Source organism: Vidua macroura, chromosome 1 (assembly GCF_024509145.1).
Source record: "Vidua macroura isolate BioBank_ID:100142 chromosome 1, ASM2450914v1, whole genome shotgun sequence".
Classification (NCBI taxonomy): Eukaryota; Metazoa; Chordata; class Aves; order Passeriformes; family Viduidae; genus Vidua; species Vidua macroura.
In genome coordinates this window covers 139,658,016-139,674,798 of record NC_071571.1, presented here as the reverse complement: position 1 = coordinate 139,674,798, position 16,783 = coordinate 139,658,016, and positions in this window count along the sequence as shown.

The window sequence follows — 16,783 nt, the reverse complement described above, 5'->3', positions numbered from 1 at the left end:
AAGCAGGAGGGTAGCTGTGTTGCAGATAGCAAGAAGATTTGCTGCACAACAAGGTGTCATTCCCTTAGTGTTGCTTCCCAGTGCTGTAAATTCCCTGGGCCAATGTAAATAATACATGTGAATTAAACAGAAGTGGTTTCTACTATTACATAGTTATTGTAACTATTTCCAAGTTGTATGTCAAAGAGATTTTTCAGGCATGTCTGGGTTCAGAGGGAAACTGTAGGTAGATCTGTGTGCTCAATTTCAGCATTAATCTTGGGACAAGTAGGTAACAAGTAGTCTCTCAATGACATTACAGTATATTGTGTTTACGATGTCAGACTAAGGCTATTCTGATTTTTTGACTTCTATAAAACACCCCATATACTGTACTAGGAAATAGTCACTTTTTACATACGATGTGCCAGGTTGGTATGGTTAGACAGTTTTGGTACATTTCCAAAGAAACTAGACTTCTGGGATTTTTTATTTCATTCCGCCCAATGCAATCTGATCTACTGCTGGTCCCATGTGAAGCCAGTTTATGTACCTTTGGCCACACAACTCCACATGATTACTAGCTGACTTTCTTGGCTCTTAGAAAAATTGTCAGGCAATTTTTTGATGTTAGCTCCCAACAAGAGAAACAGGGTGCTTGCTGGTAATTCTTTAAATGCAGGGTAATTAAAAAAAATAAAATCCCTGGACTACATTTTTTTAAAATTTGAGCAGTTATAAGATGCTGGTTTCTTTACTGGGGAGAAACAATGTTCTTTTACTCCTAGTTGGAGACTGGAACAGACTTTGCAACAGAGAAATCTGCTTTACTAATAAAATCTATCAATCAGCTAAACATGCATACCCAATAATTCCTCCAGAATCATGCAAATTGCTCACTGGAACACTGCAGAGTCTGTCATACCTGAAAATATTTCTAGATGTTATTATTTTTCAAGCTTTGGTACTTGTCAGGATGGCAAATTTAGGAATAATGGGATCCTTTCACCTTTTATTTAGCTACTGGATGAGCTGCATCTCTCAGTTGTAGCTATGGTTTCACTCCATTGCCCTGTAGGCTCTTTGGGGTCAGGCATTTCTTGTCATGCTCCTGGGATGAGGTGATCATGGGGTGGGGTGGCTCTGCAAGGGCAGATGAAACAATGTCACTTCTGGGGTGGTAGCACTGCCCACCTGGCACCTCAGCACAGTGGGTCCAGTCCTGTCCCTGTAATGCTGCTAACAGAGGGTTGGGACCATGGGATTGGGACCAGGGTAAGACTTCTGAGTGAATTTGAGAGGCATATTTTGCATGCTACTGGCCAGGGAGCATTCAGCAGCATTTCTGTGTGATGGAGGAACAATGGGGAGGAGGTGGCACATTCCTGATTCCGTGGGAGAAGACTCAAGCCTTGGGAGCCCAAGTCAGAGCTCTGCCCTATTTCACAGAAGCTAAACAAGCATTTCTCAATCTTTTAAAATCAAAGGATCTACAAGGTTTTTTTGATCTGAGCACCAGCAGCCAGGGAGTGAGCGGTGCCTGTGGGCAGGCACTGACATAAACGCCTGCCAGCTGCGTGGGATGCTGTGTGTGTGTTTTGGTTTAGTTTCTTAATTATTTTTCTGCAATCAGTTCCCGGACCACCTTCTGGTGCCTTTCGGATTGTGGATTGCCCATGGGCCCCACGGAGCAATGCTGAGCTGGATGACTGTTTAGAACTTGGCTGCACCAGAGGCACTATGGATGAAGGATTTATGTGCTGTTACATATATTCCCTGAAATAATCACTTCTGTCTGAAGTACTTTGATATTGATAAGTGGCTGAGGTAGAATTTGTGTTCCTATCTAGTCCTACATGCCTTGTTTTGCAATTATCCACCTCCACTGGTTTTCTCATATAGACTTTAATTTAGCAATTTTTTCTTTACAATGATCTACATTAATTCAGACATTGCATCCAAGGGTTTAATCCAATGTGTGCATTTCAGGTGAAACATTAGAAACCTTTCAGCATCTGTAATAATTTTTCTGTATTAAATGTAGGAATTTTTTAATTTAACATTAAAAAAAATACACTTCAGTTGTATGGGCCAGCTTCAAAGTGGCTGCAGGCAGGAAATTGAAAGTTGGATGCTCTCTTCTAGCCCAGTGGAAGCAAAAGTTTCACAGGAGCTTCAAGGCCAGCTCAGTGTGGTCTTGGTTTGCTGAGCTTGCTGCTTCACAGGGAACCCAAGCTCCTTCCTAGGGATGAATGAAGCTGTCAGGAGACTGGTCAGCATGACTTTGCCCTGCAGAGGACTGTGTGCTGCTGCTGCTGCTCTGTGCCCCAGCAGTGGGGTCTTTTTGTTGTGTCAAATCAATGACAGCCCATGGACACTGGGATTGGTAGTTAGTTGGTAGTCACAGATTAAACTCAAAATCCCAGCGTGCCCTGAGGAGGAGTTGACAGATGCACTGGGTGTCTGACAGGAGAGTGCAGGGCTGGGGCACAGCATGGAAAGTGACTGATTGACATCATTTCATTACCTTCTCTTAATTCCTGTAATCAAGGTCTTGGGCAAATGCTAAGAAAAAGCTGCTTTCACCTCAAAAAGATGTCATGTGCCAATATTTGGTGCACAGCTCATGGCTTTGGGCTGAGACCTGCTGGTCCTGGAGCAGTGACAGGTTCCCACTTCCTACATCCACCTGCACAGTTCCCAGGGCAACAGAGCTGAAGGCACCCACCTAGGAAAGGTGAGTGATGACATGGTTATGATAAAGAAAAGGTAAATAAATCACTGCGTTAAAAGGGTCATTAGTGAGCAGGTTACCACTTAGTAACTGGGCTTTTGATCTGTTTGGTCAGACCATGTTTTTCAGGAGTGGCTGATGGTCTGTAGCACTTGATGTCTCCAGTACGTACATCCCGTTCTGTGGGCAACTGGCTGAGTGATAAATCTGGCTATGCTGCAGTAGAGCTTAACCCTGCTTGTGAGCAGCCACTGTAAAAACATTTGGGGCATGTGCTGCATTTTAAACATTGATGTCATGGCCATTTTTGTTGCTGTTTCAAAACACTGGAAGAGACAAGGCAACAGGATTATATAGTTTGCTGTCTCTCTTTTGCTTGTTCCTAATCTTTAAGTGATTTTTTTTTCAGTCATAAATAGCATTCTTTTCATTTTCTTTTAATTTTGCTGCCACTTTGGTTGTCAGATCTGGTTTATATACTCAGTGTACACACACATTCCTTAAAATAGAGGGATCCTGCTGTTTTGCCTCAGGCACTTTGCAGCCCATTCCTCATAATAGCAATAGCAAATCTACTCAAAGAGCAAATCTTTCTGCCCTGCCCTGCCAAGTGGGGTGACTGACTTGCAGCAGAGTTGTTGGAGACAGCATTGGACCTCTGTACTCTCCTCATACCTTACCTGTCCCATAGCTAAGGAAAACTAAATCATCCCTCAGGGATGATCAATTGGGATTTTTTTGGTCAAAGGAGCAGATGAGAGGGGAACCCTCCTCACTTGCCCTCTAGGAATGTGTTCTTTCCTGTAGTCAATTGAAAAAATGATGATGTAGCAATTTTCTTGTGTGGCACTTGAAGTTGATATTTTCTTTAAGTATAATTTTCTGTGAGCAGAGAAGAATCTTGGGTTTCTTTTTGTGTTAGAAGAAGGCAATTTTCTAAGTAATGCTCTAAGTTTATTGAAGAAAAACTTGAGAATTTTTCGACTTCAAGGCTGAAAACCCAAAAGGTGAACAAGAAGAAAGCCACAGGGTATTATTATCAAGACAAACAAGCAAGCCAACCCAACAAATAAAGACCTAGCCCAGTTTCTGGTGGGGGATGGCAGAGGTGTGGGCATCTGTTGGACTGATGATGTCAATAACTCCCTCTGTTCCTCCTCCTCCTCCTTGTCTTCTAATTTTGTGAATGATATTTTTATAACTGCTTCTTCTTGGATGTGTTTGGTGTTGGTCTAGGGGAGACACCAGGAGAAACACCATAATCTGATTTGCTCTGGGCTTGGCTGTGTTTTTCCTCTCAGGTTTCTTGCTTGCTGGCCGAGCTGCTGCCTCCCTGATTGCCTCTGTTCTGGGTCAGTGAGTTCGGCAGCTTGGGAGGGCATCAGGTCCTTTAAGGCTGATCTGCTTGGTCAGGACACTTTTACAAATATGCATTACATTGATCTAATTGTCCTCTGCCCTGACAGAGCTGACAGCCTGCAGACCTCCCAGGATGTGCCCTTCCCTGCTTTGTGACCTTCCTTCCATCATTTTCCATATCATGTCTATCTTTTTCACTGCCAGAAGAGCTTAAGATGGAGCTGGGAATAGAGATACCATGGCTTTATTAAGAGGATCCGATATTGTTATTTACTTTTCCCAAGGTTCTTCTATTAATGACCATTGCAGCTCATGCTTTATTTTAATCTGACATTAAACAATTAATTTAAGAGTTATGGATACTTAATTTCATGCTTTGCCAGAAAATACCCACAAGATTTATATTACAAGTTGCCAAAACCAGTAGCCCTGTAGAGGGGAAGCTGCTGCAGCTCCACAGCCTCAGGCCCAGCCAGCAGTGACACTGAGAACATGCTCCCAGTAGGCACATGAGTGTACACACATACCTTTGTGCACAGCCTGAAAGCAACACGGAGTAAAGCAGATGGGAATACACAAACACAGCACAAATGACCTAATCCTGTCCTCTTGTCACTCCTGTCCTATGCAGTACCCCAGAGATTTGCCCCGGTGGACTCATAGACCTGGGTCTTTCCTAGTCCCTGGGGCTGATGCTGTCCTGGGATAGCATTGGAGGAGCTGGGACAGGGTTTCTTGTCTCTGGCTGAGGCGCCACTGGTGTCTCTGTGCTCTTCTGTGTGGGTGTGTGCCTTTCATCATAGAACTGAACAGGTTATTTCTGGAAATAGAAATGGTACAGAAACACTAGAGATTACTCAAGACTTAGGCATGTTCAGAAATGCCTGAGTGACTTAGCAGCCTTGTACTTCTTTGGTACTTAAAAACATAAAACTCATCCAAAAAATGGTTGCTCTTTGTGGTCCCAAGTTGCTTTTGAATTTACTCCTGTTTTGACTAGTATTGCACAAGCCGTAGATTTTGTACTATGAGAACTGCTCCCAACATAACAATTTATGGTGAAACTGCAGCATATATTTTAGAAAGATAGAGATTTTGATTCAGGACTGGATAAATAATGAAAAATGCATCACACCATTTAGCAACTTGTACAAACAGCAACTTTGGTCTAACAGACAGTGTTTTGTCAAAATCTACTGTCTAAAACCTAATTGAAATGTTGTGCTGATTGACAGAGCTGTAGTCAACAACATTCAATGTAGAAGAGGATATTTTCTTCCCTGTGTGCTTGTTAGATTAAAGAGCTCTCAAGGATCAGAAGAAGTGTCTCTGTCTAAGGAACAGAGGCATCTGTGAATGGTAGGGGTGTAATTTCCTACCCGCCTCCAGTTACACTCTCTTGTGATCCATCTGTCTGTGAAGCTATCAGGTATTGTGTTTTATAATTACTGCTTGTTAAAAATATCATCCTTGTTGTAAGTTTAAAAAAGGAAATCTCAACAGACCCTCAAAAAATGAAAGCAAAGCTACTTCTAGGAAAAAAACCCAACAACTTTTAATGAGAAATAGATTAAAAATGAGAACACCTTACACAAGGATTTGATTAAAAAAAACCCAAACAACCCACATAGAGTATTTCAATGATAAAAGAAATGTATATGCTTATGAAAATGTTTCATGTCAAGAATGTGTGCGAGAGTGTTCAGATGAGATGTCTCAGTATAATTGCAGGATCACACTGAGAAGTGTCCTTTGCCTGCTCAGGTGCAAGACTGAGCTCAAAGTTTGACCTTCAAGGTAACAGCTGTGTTCAACTCCCTTCATCTGGGAACAAAGTGGTGCATCAAATTGACAGGAAAGATGGATGTACTTGTTAATGGGATCTGGGTCTCCTTAATAAGTGCCTGATTTCCCTGTAGAGCTGATTTTAGGCAGGAAGAGCAGGTGCCTTACAGCCCTGGTTTTCCCTTCCGCCAGATGAGAGGGGACACTGCTCGTCCCCTTCCAACACACCCAGATTTTCTTCCCACAGAAAGAAAAGACTGTGGCTAAGTTACATGTCTGGACCTAGGACTGGGAAGCTCTTTCTGGACCCTTGTTAAGGATATAGCCAGGACTGATATTTTGGAAGTCTCTGGAGGCATGTAATTTCCATGAATATATTAGGAATTAGAAGAACCATTGTATTAAGCGTTAGAAGAGCCTTAATTAAGTGGATTGATCCTACCTGGACCAATTATCGCCTTGGTGACACTGAACTGTTAAAGCAAGAAAGAGCATTATCAGGTAGAGGGATGAAAATTCATGCATAATTCTAGTGACTGTGATGGCAAGGCTCTGTGTGTCTCTGATTTAACAACAGAATTTACCCTCTCTTTATTGATGAATACAGATCCCATTCCTTATCCTTGTTCTGGTATCACCATTTGCTTCTGCAGAAAACTAGATGTCCCCAGCCCATCTGAACCACGTGCATGAGAAAAGAGACTCAGCTGATACTGTCTACTCTTTCCACTTTATTCCTAGTTGCTTCCTGCTTTCTTTTCTTGATTCCTGTTCACCCATATTAGGAATCAGTCATCCAGAAGTTGCAGAATTACATTTGCTTGCATGTCCTCTCTTAAAGGGGCTGATCCGCCTATAGCAATAACACCCTGAGAGGCCACCTAAATCCAGCTGGCCTTGTCCCTTCCTGCAATGCTACATGCCTAAGTTTCTTGTTGGGGCAAGCAAGCTCACTCCTCATGCCCAGGCACAGACAGACAGACAGACAGGCAGACTGGAAGGTGTTGGGCAGACCTACACTGCAGTGATACAGGGTCTTGGATCTATGCCTGGGAGAGAAGAAAGTGAAATGACCAACTGTGGGTCATGGCCATGGACTCATTATTATTTTAGAACTAAAGCCATAAGCCCTGATGTTACATATCTTCAGCATGACACCTTCAGTGAAGCTGTACCAATTTCCACAGGCTGATGAGTTACCACTGTGTTTTAGTAACTCTGTGCCTATTCCTTCCTCTGCAGGTGGTCAGCATGGCAGGGAGAAGATGGGGTGGATTTTCACACCAGAGTTCAAATTGACTAGCTGGCATTAGAGGAAATAACCCTAAGCTTGCAGAGGCAGGGAAAGAGTTAAAAACTGGAATTCCAGTTTGGACATCAAGAGCAATCATGACTTTTACTACATCCTTCTGCCCAGCAAGTATAGTAACAAACTGGGTGGATGACGATCTCTCTCTGTTTGTAGAGACTGAAAATTATGGTATTTGCATGGCAATAAACTGTTGTGGGAATAAAAACAGCTCTCAGATGTTTACTGCTGGCAAACAGGGGAACTCTGAAAAAAGGGATCCTGTAAGGATGTACATTTTGTGGTGGAGAGACTGACAGTAAAATATATTTTTTAAAAAGCCAGTATTCTTACCTGGTACCATGGGCACGCTCTGCTACTTCATGGTTTTACCCCACTGGACTGTATTTCACACTCTGCAGAGGAAATACACTTTCTTTGCAGAATGAGAGCGTGACAATTTCTCTCTCATCCTCTGCCCTGGAGGCTTGTTAAAAGGAGGAAGAATAATTGCATCTGGAAAGTGACTGGCTAAATTACCCAGGAGCCAAAGAATTGGGATAGTGTGAGGGGGGTTGATGTACAGTTTGTGGGTTACTCTAGGTATTATCTCAAATGGCTCATCCCATGGAACTATGATGGGGTAACCAGAGGGTTACTCTACTTTTAGTCACAGTTCCGGTGCCCCCGAGGATCTCTGTGCACTGAATGGACTGTTTTTCCTGAGGAAAGACTATAATTAAAATACTCTTTAAGCTCTCCTGTATGTATATTCAGTCCCTGGGGAACCTCCAGAGGCAAGTGCCCAGACGTAGAACTCCTGGGATTTCATCCACTGGGACACACACAAATATGCCTCCTAGGGTCCTATGTGGTTTTTCCAATAAAAGTCTTCTGCTCCAGGGCTGTCAGGAGAATAGAATGAGGGGGATGGACATACTGCCCTGGGGGACACTGGGCATGGCATGGCCCATAGCCATTCTGGTAGTCAGGGTGCCTGAGTTGGGGCTGCAGGACCTCCCTGTGGCAGTGGCTGGCAGCTGAAGGGGAATTTCCGCATCCAGAAGGGAGCCAGCTTTTCATAAGGAAATAATCTCATACAACAGTGTGATGAATTTGTGTGCATGTATATCCTTGGCTGCTGGAGCCAGTCCAAGCTACGTGTCTGTGTGCCATAGGCCCTCTGCAGCTCAGAGCCAACAGAGGATCCCTTTCAGCCTACGTGGTGGGGAACCGTCCTTCTGGCATGAGGCATCCCTCAGTCATGGGTCATTTCCCAAGCTGGGTGTTTTGGCTTAACAATGCTCAGGAAAGAGATTTTGATTTTTGTTGATTAATACTAGTGAAATCCCTGGAGAAAGAATGGTTGATTTTGTGCAGTTATGCTTAATTAATTTAATTTGGTAATGGCAGAGTTTTATTGGTGAAAGCTCTCTTTCTCTGGTGTAACCCAAAAAACTTGCCAGCACTGCTCTGCTCTAGCAAGTCACCCCCTACATAGGTAAGACCTGATGCAAAGTGGTGCTCAGGATCTGGCTGGTGCCCTTTGCTCTTGCATGGAAGGGTCTGGCAAAAAATATTCATCCACTGCAGCCCAGGAATGTTCCTCAAAGAGAAACAGCCACGGGGTGCGTGAGCGGCTGTGCCGGCAGCCATTCCGCGGCGTGAAGCCGCCTGCTTGAGTGGGCAGGAGGAGAAGGGCTCCCTGCCAGCAGAGCTGGCGTGTGCCCGTGGGGTGGACTGAGCCATCTCTGTTCCCCACGCTGCGGCCACCCTGGCCTCCGTCTTTCCCAGTAGTTACGTCAGAGCCTGTGCACTTTGCCAGTAGGTTTGATACGACTGACTAAAAGCACCATTTTCCTGGTAAAACAAACACAGACTCCTTTTTAAAAACACCTTTTGATACTTTATGAGCAGGGCTGGAATATGTAACCTATCAAGCCCAACATATGGCTTATTATGACATTTAGCTGATTAAAATAGTCTAGACATAAACTTGAGATTTCAAAAATGTTTAAGCTAAGTCCGAAATACATTTTAATGTACAGTAGATGTATACTGCAATTTGGGCCACCTGTGTCCCTGTAGGAATTATGGAGCAGGAAGTACTTTTGACTCAAGAAGTGTGTCTGAAAATTGAGGTTGTAAATTAACAACAGCTTGTCTATTAGATTATTTCACCCATAAAGGAGTCTGTATATTTCTAAATGCCTCGTGATTTTCAATACCTTGCTGTTGTTACTTTTATTAAAGAAGGAGGTTGGCAACAGTCTGGACATCTAGGTTGAGCACATTTTTAGAAAATCATGGAATAAATAGCAGCAGCCAGCCAGACGGTGGTGAAGCATAGCTGTGGCCACAAGAGGAGGAAACCCCAGGCTGGCCTGTTAGTGGGCATGGTGGTGCCGGTGTTCCCTGGCACCCAGGAGACTCAGCCCAGCTTGTTTCAGACACTGGGCTGTTGCTTGTGGGTTGTTCCAAAGCCAAAGGCAGGGGACAGTGTACACACCACCATTGACCATCTCTGTAAAAGGCCAGATAATTTACCTCTTTGTTAGCTTCCTGGTCTCACTGCATAACTTCACATCATCATCTTGCCTGCCTCTCTCTTTTATTTTTCCTTCCTTCCAAGAGTTTGGTCTATGTATGGTTGTTCAGCTGTCTCTGGAAAGGCCAGAATGGGAAAATAAATTTTAAAAAAATCCTGCTACATGATCTGTCTCAAGCTTCCCTGGAGTGGCTTTTAAAGAGGGGAGCAATGAATCCTAAGCACTTCAGAGAGGGAGCCATCTCCACAGACTCCTAATAAAGGGCATCACGTGAGGCTGAATAATGGTCAGGGCATCTTCAGCAGGGGAACAGGGCTGGGAAGAAATACCTACAGAGAAATTTCCATGAGGAGGAAGTTATGGCATAGAATATGCATTCTATCCCCTATAAATTGTTATGTTATTCCTATTTTACTAAGCAGTTCTGCCACATACGTTAGACCTAATGACTTGCACAGCGCATGAGACTGGCCTACATGGGGTGATTATTTTGGCAAAGTTCTGTGTTATGTTCAGTCTGGTCATTATGCAGGGGTCTAGATACATTACCCCTCTGTGGTTCATCCTCAGGAGAGGTCTGTACCTTCCTCCTGGACACTCCAGTACTGCTGAACAGAATAACACATTGTCTGGGGTATGGGATACTGTTTCAAGGACAAGAAAAATGAAACCACCGGGACAACTCATGGAAACTCCTTTCACTTGAAGAAAACAGGACTGTGGTTTGGTAGCTAGTACTCTCACAGTCTTGCAACACCCCATCTGCAGGGTCGTCAGTTGGCAACAGGCAGGTGAACGTAGTGGAAGACATGTCCCTGCTCTGGATCTGGGTGTCACTGGTCCAGCCAAGGCAACTTGATGGTGGAAGGCTCTTGTTCTGCCTGCAGAGAGGTCTTCCTGTGGCATTAGAGCCTGTGGCAAATGTTTAGGCTGCCTGCAGCACAGATGCTCTGTCTAGCAGCCTCTCTGATATTCAAGAGCTAAGTGCAGAGCCCAGGTTATCTGGGGGGCTTAAGATGCAAACTGGCTGCAGCCAAGTTGAGGCAAACACACAAAATCTCAAACTCCTCTGAATCTCCCTCCTCTTCCCTGGTTTCTCCCTTTTGTGCTCCCCTTGCCTTGTTGACTTGGCATTGCCCCATCTCTGTTCTTCCAGGCTTGGTCCATCTGGCATGTTGGTTGCTAAATCACGGCTGGGCAGTCTTGCCAGGATGCTGGGTTCCATCTGACCGCCCGAAGGCGTCTCTCTTGCCTTTTAATCCATGAATGAAAGTGAGCCAGGCAGAGGGGAATATTCTGGCTTTGCTGCAGGGTGCTTGGTGTCACTGTGTCAAGCACATAACGTGGTTGCTTCTCTGCATACGCAGAGCTGGGTCAAACGGGCCAGCGTGGGCTGCAGCCAGAGCCTGTTTGCACCACAGCCTGGGGGGCAGCGGGCAGTGGGCAGGGGCAGCCGGGTGGATGATGGACCCCAGTGGGGAGCGGGGCTGCAGCGCTGCTGGGGGACAAGGAGCAGTTGTCACTCTGGATCAGCTTCTCCCATCCCAGAATGCAGCATATTAAAGCAATTAAGAAAAGCTCTGCTCAACACAGGGATTTTAAGGGGAAATATGAATGTACGGATACAGCATTCCTTGATCAGAGGGGAGAAATAGCAGAGGGTAAATTAAGCACAGCTGGAATGAGCATAAGAAATAGATTAATTCCATGAGATTTTTTTTTCTTTCTGTTCTTTAAAAATTATGGGAGCTAGGAAAACTAGCACATCTTAATTCCACTTGGTATGCAACCCTGTAGTCCTCTAGCCTGTCAGCCAGCATGCACTGAATTCAAGCACAAGCCATTCACCCTACAAGAGGGGTCGGGGATCCCTCTGCCTCTCCCACACCCACCCCTGAACATATCCTTTTCTCCTCTCCTTGTGCTGCTGTGAGGACAAATACTGTGGACAAGGGAACTCTAGAAAATATATCAGGAAATTATTTGCTTTTATGTTGTGATACTAGTTCAGAGAAATGAACAGAGCTCATCTGCAAGAACAATGTCAGGTTCTCCTTCCAGTAAGCTTGTCAGAGAGGGGATCATCCCTCAGTTCTGAGGCTGCACAGAACTTGATAGGATGGTGTCTTGTTCTGTGGCTCAGGTGCTTAGTTTAATGCAACCTGTACAGTAAATAATAGTGGAGTTTGTGGACTGAGGCTCACCAGCTACTTCTGCTGTGGCTGATACTCAGCTCTTCTTGGTTCTGTATCACAAGGTAGGGCAAGACTTATGAAATCCTGAGCTTTGCCTGAGTGCTCCTAAATTATGGGGGATGCATTGCTCTCTTTCCTGCTGGATCTTAAGTGTAGGCAAGCCCATCTGACCATTGCTCAGGGCAAGGATCATCTTCACGCTAGTGCCTGTAGGGCCTGGAGTGTACTCTGAGAGGGTAGATGAATGCAGGGATCTGAGTCCAGAGAGGCTGGGTGGAGGCAGCTGTGCCTGGGGCTGCCCAAAGCTGCAGGAACATGCATCATGTTCCCCTGCCGGTGGTGTGTGGCCACAGGCTGTTATGGCAGCTCAAGGCACTCCCTGAACCAGGACGTACTGGCCCCTTGGTTCAACCAGCCACTGGCCCTCATCCTACCCCTCCATCCCACAGGCCTCTGGGATTTTGCCTCTCCCAGGAAAGTCTGTCCTTGAGTTTGGGGCCAGGCTGTCAGGCACTGCCCCCACCACCGAAGGGCTTGGGAGGGCCAAGCCCCACAGCTCTGCAGTGGCACCCTCTCAGGACAGCTGAGCTGCAGCAGCTCTGGCTTAAAAAAAGATGGAAGATAAGAGTCAGGAAGAGGATAATTCTGGATGCTTATTGTAGGCACTGCAAAAGTAGGAAAGGGTTTGAAAGAACAGATGAAGCCTGTTGCCATAACATACAAATTGGTACATCAAGCAGTGCTGGACAAGAAATGCAAGTTATGGCTGGCACTTGACTCTTACCTCATATAGCTGCTGGGTAAAAGCATAAAGGATAGCCTTGATTTTGAATGTCTTGGCTTCTCTTAACTTGTATAGCAGCCATCATACTAAGTAAATACATGTTTTCTGGGAAGATATTCTCATTTTCTCTTTGGCAATGACAATTTTTGTTGTTTTTTATTTAATAAAATAACATATGGTCATAAATTGAGTATTATTTGCTCAACTGTATAGATGACTTTACTGGAACTTGTCCAATCTTCAGTTAAAGATATATTTAAGCAGGTTTCAAATACAGTATGTATTTAAAATGAGGTGAATAATCCTTAAGGCATTTTGAAAATGGTGTTTACGAAAAGTCTGTTCACAGTATATTTTGTTAACTTCCCCTGTACTGTACAGCTAAATATAATGTCTTCAGTGATGCACTCAGGCTATCACAGATGTTAAACTCAGCAGGTATGTATGGAGTCCCAACCAAGAGTACAGTATGGATAAAATAACCTCTGTGAGGCCGGGAGGCAGGGCTGCATTTCCGAGGGTTTCAGGGCACCTCTTGGACTCTGCGTCATGATTTGACACTGGCCAAATGCCAGACACTCATGAAAGTCATTTGCTCACCCCTTTCTTGCTCTCAGCTGGGCACAGGAGAGGAAAAGAAAAAAAAAAAAAAATGAAGGGCTTATGAGTTGAGATAAAGATTGGGAGAAAACACTGTAAGGGGCAAAATAGGTTCAAATTTAAAGGTATAAAGTAAATTTATTATAACAGAGTCAGAGGAGGATAATGAGAAGTACAATATGCCTTTAAAACACCCTTTTTTTTTTTTTCCTCAGGCCCTCCCTCCTTCCTAGCGACAGCACAGGGAGACAGGATGTGGGGGTTGTGGTCAGTTCATCCATCACTCGAGATCCTCTTCTGTTTGCTCAGGGAGAGGAGTCTTCTCTGTTATGCCATGGGGTCCCTTCCCAAAACTGTTGTGGCATGGGTCATTCAACCATGGGGTGCAGTCTTCTAGTTTGGAAGCAAGAGCTCTCTCTCTATATCTGGAAGCAGGGGCCCTCTCTCTCGATTTGGGTCTCCCACTGAATCACAGCTTTCTCTGGCATCCACCTGCTCCGGTGTGAGTATTTTTCCCACAGGCTCTGCATCCCCTATGGACTTCATGCATTATGGGGGACAGTTTGTTTCACCATAATCCTCACTCTGTCTGGCAGAGGAATTTCGGTTCTGGTGCTTGGAGCACCTCCTCCCCCTCTTTCTTTTCCACTGACCTTGGTGCCACCATGTTGTTTTCCCTCACATGTCCTCACTTCTTCATCTTCTCTGACCAGAATAAAAACTCCAGCTTGTAGGTGCCATTGCCAACAAGTTCCACTAATTTAAAGATTCCTGCAGTGCCAAGAGGTTGATCTCATTTAGGTTCTGCACTGGAGAGTTGTTTGCCATGTTTCACTGCTGGCCAGGCGGCCCCGCCGCCATCACGCCGCAGCGGTGGCCGCCGCGGCGCTGGCGCTGTTTAAAGCCTCTCTTCATGGGGGGCACTGGGCAGGGGAAGTGGCATGGCTGGCTGGGGGTGGCCAGGCAGGCAAGGGTCGCTGTGGGCCACGCCAAGATGGTGGTGGCCACGGTGCATGGCCATGGCCTGCCCCTGGGAAAAAGCCTGCTGTTTTGATTTTCTTCTAAAGTATGTCATCACAGAGATGTTACCAGCCTCTCTAACTGGCCCAGTAGCATGTCTATCTTCAGAACCATCAGAGATTGCTCTGTTGGACATGGTGGAAGGTTCTAGCAGCTTCTCACAGAAGCCACCTCTGTGGTTCTCCCCTGCTACCAAAAACCAGGCTGTGCCAATTCAACACACTCTGATGGATGCCCTAGAGCATCCTTTGAGTTGTGTCAAGGCATCCTCATACTCAGCATGCTGCCCTCTCCATGCATGCCTTTCCCCTGCCCTGTCCTTGCTCTGTCCTTCCCATTGCTCTCCCTCCTTCCCTCCAGGGTCACTGGCTTGAGAGGGCCAGAGTCATTACATCATTCCCAAGCCAGCAGGCAAGCTGTTTTACAAGGATGATGTTTCCTAGCAGAAGGGCTCTGATGCCCTAAAACATTTCTTTTTGTATCATCTGAGCAGCATAAAGAAGCCTTAAAGGAGGAGAAGAATTGAAACTACACTTCTGGAGTGAAAGGATATAAATATATTGTAAGATACTCATGACATGCTGTTGTTGAATTTTAGCACATTAGGCTCTGCTCTTGCACTTACCTGAAGACACTGCCTTTGTTGGCTCGTGCTCAGTATGCTGGGTCCTCGAGAAACCCTCCAGAGCAATCAGAGAAAGATTTTGCAAGACTGGCAGGAAGTTTAAGGGATGTTCAAAGCAGGCATTGTAGACTTCAAACAAAGCTGTGCAGATAATTTAGACTTCAGGACTGTAATTAGATAGAAGAAAATGTATGCTGTGATAAACCCAGCTGCTGTTCTCATTGCATGTGACTGATATCATGGGCACAAGGCCAGGACCAAAAAAGGTCACAGCCATGGTTTGCCTTCTAAAATTTATCAGATTTGATGTGCATGTTCAAGATGATGAAATGCTGGTTCAGATACTCCTCTCACCTCATTTGAGGAGGCCAGGACAGAGCTGCCCCTTACAAGTTGATTGTTCCCCCTGCAAAGCTTAGTCAGAGACTTTTCACAACCATGTGTGAACCAAGCTATGTAAAATACGGGCAAGCAAAAGAGGTCTTGATGAGGTGACCCATTTGCAGCAGCATAAATTCTGCTTATTTTATCCAAAGGAACCTTCTGTCATAGCATGGATCTGGATCAATGACACTTCTACAGCTTGGATCTTGCAACTGCTTCATGACCTTTGTAATACAACAGAGAAGTATCCAAAAAGATGGGGATGTCCAGTGATTAAGACAATGTATAATCCACACTATTGTCAAGAACAAACAAAAAACTCCATCCATGGCAGGATTTTGGTGTAAAAAAAGTAAGAGTCACAGTGAGATCACTGAGAGACATTCAATTTGAAGATCTTATTTCTCCAGTCAGACTTAAAATTGTTGCCAGGTTGAAGTAAGATAGATTAGAAAGAAAAGCGTGGCATTTAGCATCAGAACAGAAAATGAAGCAGTCATGCTCTCATCTTATCTCTGACATAGGCTTGCTTTGGCAAACTTGATATGTCACCTAGTGTGTTGATGTCTTGATTTTGCCATCTGTAAAATGGTGATACCTATTACATTTTCTGAAGGGGCATGGGTGATGTATGTTTAGCAGCTGATAAATGTAAAATTCTTATTTGGAAAAAATACACACTTAATTGTATACAATTTCAGTGATAAATCAATGAATTAAAAAGTCTGATTGCCAGGAAGGCAGGGGCTGAGTGGGACCTGTAGGCCTGTAAGTCAGAGGTGAGATGTGATGGTAGGACTGTATTTCTGGTTTTAAACTTCTTTCTTTTCTCTCTTCTCTGATACTCTCTCTCTTTTTTTTTTTTTCTTAAAAAAAAAAAAAAAGAAAAAAAAGCAACCCTAAATTATATCTTAGGGTTTTGAAATAGAATCAAAGACATAGTTGGAATGTTTATAAATAGCTGTATCTTTTCTTGAAGGTGTGGTGTCCCAGTTTATTTGAGGACTGATGTAGGGAGGCATTGTGGGCCTGGGGCTGTGGATACTTCATAGGGCTGGCTCCCTGGCAAGGCCTGTGCTCATCCTCCTTGCTCACTCATGTACCCAGACCCTGCTTCTCCATGGCCACTTGTTGTTCTGCCCTGCTGGCAGCCTGTGCCACCCACCCTGAGGGATGCTTATCTATATGCAGGCTTGTCCCAGTGCCTTCCTCCCCTGCCATCCAGTGTTTGTCTCCCCAAACCCTCCCCTCCCTCCTCTCCAACTCACAACTCCAGTCGGGCTCCCCTTTCCCCTGGCTTTAGACACAGGGGCAGAGTGCAATTCCTTCCTGCATGCCTCCCTAGGAAAGATCTAATAACATATCCCTGCACTCTGTGGGGGTCTGAAGGCTCCATAGCCACATCCCTTGGAGCCACCCCCATGGCTGGCACACTGACCCAGTGCCACACACAAGGAGCTGGCAGCGAGCTGTGAGCACAT